This window comes from Lepisosteus platostomus, chromosome 5 (genome assembly GCF_059453375.1).
Source record: "Lepisosteus platostomus isolate fLepPlt1 chromosome 5, fLepPlt1.hap1, whole genome shotgun sequence".
NCBI classification, from domain to species: domain Eukaryota; kingdom Metazoa; phylum Chordata; class Actinopteri; order Semionotiformes; family Lepisosteidae; genus Lepisosteus; species Lepisosteus platostomus.
The window spans coordinates 17064893-17069934 of NC_142615.1; the positions used below are offsets into that span (position 1 = coordinate 17064893).

At 40.0% G+C, this 5042-nt stretch overlaps 1 non-coding gene across 1 annotated transcript; it reads right to left on the reverse strand.

Moving 5' to 3' along the window:
• Positions 1-4289: 4289 nt before the first annotated feature.
• On the reverse strand, positions 4290-4382 carry trnar-ucu (transfer RNA arginine (anticodon UCU)). Its single transcript has 2 exons — positions 4346-4382; positions 4290-4325 (listed from the first exon to the last, which is right to left on the reverse strand). It is a non-coding gene; the product is annotated as a tRNA-Arg (tRNA).
• Between the last annotated feature and the right edge of the window lie 660 nt (positions 4383-5042).

Sequence of the window (5042 nt, forward strand, 5' to 3'; positions counted from 1 at the left end):
TTTTCTTTCAGGCTAGGACGCGAGTGTGTACATGTGTTTGGTTTTCGTTTCACTGATTCCCATTGAAGATTTGTGAATTAACAAGGAAAGAATCAGTTGCCTCGGAAAGCAGAAGGTTTGGTTCTCAACGATCTTGAAGACACGCCCATGTAGAGCAGCGTGTGATGATTCGTACTATAAAAGACCAAGTGCTCAAAGTGACGTCTGTGTTTGCCGTTGAAACTTTTCATCTCGGGCGCACTTTTAGAAAACAAAGATAGAGCAGTTGTGTTGAATCACACTACGACAGCTGTCAGCAGAGTGGCGCAGCAGAAGCGTGCTGGGCCCATAACCCAGAGGTCGATGTATCAGAACCATCCATTGCTATACACACCGTCAGTCTAATGAAGTGAATTTAAACTGATCTTTTTCTCTCGTGTATGTGCAAGTTTCACACTTACTGTATTCGTTAATCTTACCAATAGCAGATGCCCAAATGTATCTTTGGTTGTTCTGCGATCCTTCATAGTTTCCTCAATTCCTTCAAATGAACATCCACATCAAAGCAATTATATATATATATTACAATTAAGGTACATATTAAAAATATCAACGCACATTTCTATAATGCTCATTTAATAATGATTGTCAAGGATTGTCAAGTTCTCCAACAAATCTGTGTTCTAATTTTAAAATATTTTTGCTAAGGATACAACGGGTGTATAAATGAATTCTCCCAACAGCCAGTTAAAGAAAAATTCCACACGTGAGGATGGTTTTCTTGGACATTGACTTAGGTACTGAATTGTTTACTTGTTTTAGTTGCACACGAGTAAAACACGAAGATTTCCTGCAACATTCAAGAGGGTTTGCGAAGAAACCCCTTCAATTTTTAGCGGAGATTATGTTTACATCATCACAATCTGAAGCACGTCCCTGAGTGCGTTTGACCCACCAGCCCTTTGTTTAACAGCTGCAGAGGGACACATTCCCGTTGCTTTTCACAAATCACTGGCATTTTTTTGCAGCATTTCTTCTGTCCTGAGAAGCAAGATTTGTATTTTATCTTTCAGAATTTGTATGAATTTCTTGAAGTTCAAAAACAACTTGTTCCTGAAAAGAAATGAACACTTGCTTCAAAGTAAATCAAGACGTATGTGTCTCTTGCTGTGTGTGCTCTTATCTGTCCATCTCTCTCTCCTCTTCTCTCTGGCAGTCTGTGTAGAGTATCTGAAGGGGATGTAACACCACTTGGAAAAGAAGAAAAATTATCAGGAAAAATTCTCAGGAAAATTCTCAGGCAGAATAAAAAATCATTATTCTTTTCTCAGTCAGATTCATTGCTCAGACTCACACTCAGACAGGATCTCAACTCCGTACTGCTCTCTATCCTCACAATCCAGAACCAGAAGATATTCAGACAATCAGTGCTGCTACATGAACAATATCAGACAGAACAGCCTGGACTCATGTCACATTTCCCCCTTTTATCCTTCCTCCCAGCCCTCTTAGAGACATAGAAGAGCCCCTGGTTCTCCTCTCTGTGAACTGGGCTCAGGGGTCACTGATCTGGCAGTTGTGGGCTCTGTTCCAGGTCGAAAGCAAGAAGGTTCTATTAACGCTTTCCAGGACTTCCAGCCCTTCAGTATTACTTTCTTTACTGTATGTCAGCCTCCCAAAATGTTTATAAATGTTTTATAACACACATGAGTGTGGAATTATCTTATTATTTATATATAGTATTTATGTAATAAACACCAGTAGTGACAATATGATCAGTATATTGATTATTTGTAGCCGATTGTCCGATGGTCGTGTCTACAATAGTGACCATTTGACCAGTCTGTAGCTCTGGGCAGTGGGATTCAGATCACACAGAAGACCTGTCTGTGTGTGATTCCACACCAGCCCTGGGATTCAGCTACTCTCACAAATGTCTCACAGACTGTCTTATAAATTTACAATTAGATGAAGTCATGTAACAGTTTTACAGATAATTTAAATAATCAGACAGCAGTTTTGGCAGTGGATACATCTCCACATGGGGGAAAGGGACAGTAAAATAGTAAGGAAAATACAAAAGAAGAAACTGAAATATATGCGCTCACTGTAAAGTACGAAGAGGTGGTCAGACAAGCAAAACAGCTTTGCGGATAATGTGAAGTGACATTGTTTTGTGTCAATCAGCTCATGGATTCAGCTTCATGTGCCTTAAGCTGTGCATGCCTTCATGAAGACTCTCTTTAAGATGATTGCACCTTTCATTGTCAAATCGCCTTCTTTGGATACAAAAGTTGCACCAATACTAAGAGAAAGGATGAGGAATGGCTTTTATCAAGCGATTGCAGTGTTTGTTTGACTGAGGATCCTTGTGTGCTGAACTGGCCTCTGGAGAAGTGTAGTGCAGTAAAACAGAAGGTTTGTGTCACTCAAGATTGTTACAGAACAGAACAATACAATTACAATACTTTTGTGAGAGTAAATATTACTGGTGCATCACAGTTCTTATAATGGTGAAAACAGGAGCACCTTCTCTACATTTTTGACTGAAGTATTTAAACGGAAAGAAATACTATCACTATGCAATTCATAAATGCAATTGAGCTCCTATAAAAGTTCTAGTCTGATGAAACAATGTATAGAATTAGGTGACAATATCGGAATTCATTCAAATGCACAAGATTAATTTTCAGCAACAAAAAAAGTGCTCGGAAATATTTTACAAGAATGAAACCTTACATTCACCTAAATAAGCATTCACCCTCTACATTAGCAGAGAACAGTAGGACAGAAGGTTAGTGTCACTGGACACTGCATCAGAGAGGCCGATCTCTTCTCCCTCATTATGCAGGCTTACCCACTCATGATGAACTGTCCTCCAGCGATACTCAGCTGCCATCATCGACTCAGACATGACGTTCATGTACATATTATACCTTAATATGGCACTGCGTTACAATAATTTGATCAAAACAACTGGTGAATAAATAATAATCAAATATTTTTTCCTTTCTTTTAGTAGCTAAAGACCAAAAAAGAAGCATTTATTCTTTTCCTCTCCTACCAGCCCTTACAAGTCACCCAGTTTTTAGTTTAGAGCTGGATTAAAGCTCCAGTCTCTTTGAGGGTTGAGTTGGAATCCCACAGCTGCCAAATATCTCCAACTATCTCAGTGTTAAGAAGCAAAAAAACTCACATTTGCTGCAGAAGGAACAGGAGAATTCGTGCCATTCAGCCTTATAGCGTGATGTCATTTTCTCATTCTCGTTTTTAGATGCTTGTGATCGAATCTATGATCCTTATGAGTGTGGTCACCCTCCATAAAGGTAGCACAGATACAACGTGCCACGTTTTCAGAGAATCACATTAATTACAGGTCAGAAGAAGGCGACAAAGTGTCCGCTAGGCAGTCCAGCGATTTCAATGGTGTTCTCTGTTGTTTAGATCCAGAATGACACCCGTTACAACCAGGAAACCCACAGTGTCAGGCATCAAAAAGACTTCCCAAAACCCTGATCCTCTCCTTGATCCGGTGATGGCATCCAGACATTTCCTGCAACACAGCCAGGATACGGTCTTCAACAACACGAGTGAAAAGCTAATTCCCAACCTTTGCAATCCTTTGCAAAGAAGGACCACATGTGCTCAGTGTTAAATGCACTGTTCATTATTAATAATAATAATAATCTTTACATTATATAGCGCTTTTAAAGGTGGCTTTTCAAAGCACTTTACAGAATGACAACAATAAAGTTAAAAAAATACACAAGATAAGCAGGATGAGAATACACAGTTAGAGGAGACAATAGATGGTGGTATTAAATACAGTAGGAACAGAGGGGTAAAGAATAGTGCATTAAAAGCTCTTCTAAAGAAGAGGGTTTTGAGTCTGGATTTGAAGGAGTTTAGAGAAGGTGACTGATATCCTTGGGGATAAAGATCCAGAGCTTTGGGGCAAAACAGGAGAAGGCCCTGTCACCCATAGAGTGTAGTCCAGATGGACTGGGGGACAGATAGGAAAACACAATTAGAAGAGCGAAGGTTGTGAGGTGGGGAGTAGGGCGATAACCCAGACAGGTACTGAGGTGCCAAGCCATGGAGAGCTTTATAGCTGAGCTTGAGGATTTTGAAGTTGACAGGAAGCCAGTGCAAGGACTCCAGGACAGGAGTGATGTGATCACAGTCCAGTGCTAATTTCTTTCTTGTGGCTGCTGGTTCATTTTCAACTGTGGACTCTTAAGAAGTCCTGTATTTGACTTGATCAACACCAATCCCTAGAGGATTTAGAAAGGTTCAATAAAAATGATACATGACTCTGGTAGGACTCGAACCCACAACCTTTGAATGACTTCATTCTATCAAGGCCTAGAAGTCCAACGCGCTCTCCATTGCACCACAGAGCCAGCTGTATGAAAAAGTGTTTGCCCCCTTCCTGATTTCTTATTTTTTTGCATGTTTGTCACACTGAAAGTTTTAGATCATCAAACAAATTGAAATATTAGACAAAGATAACACAAGTAAACACAAAATGCAGTTTTTAAATGAAGGTTTTTATTATTAAGGGAAAAATTAAACCTACATGGGCCTGTCTGAAAAAGTGATTGAGATTTATCAGTCTGGAAAAGTTTATAAAGCCATTTCTAAAGACCAAAATTATCCCAAGAGCACAGCGAAGACTCATCCAAGAGGTCACAAAAAACCCCACAACAACATCCAAAGAACTGCAGGCTTCACTTGCCTCAGTTAAGGTCAGTGTTCATGACTCCACCATAAGAAAGAGACTGGGCAAAAATGGCCTGCATGGCAGAATTCCAAGACGAAAACCACTGATGAGCCAGAAAACATCTTGATGACCCCCAAGACTGGGAACATACTCTGTGGACTGACGAGACAAAAGTTGAACTTTTTGGAAGGTGTGTGTCCCATCTGGCGTAAAAGTAACACAGCATTTCAGAAAAGGAACATCATACCAACAGTAAAATATGGTGGTGGTAGTGTGATGGTCTGGGGCTGTTTTGCTGCTTCAGGACCTGGAAGACTTGCTGTGGTAAATGGAACCATGA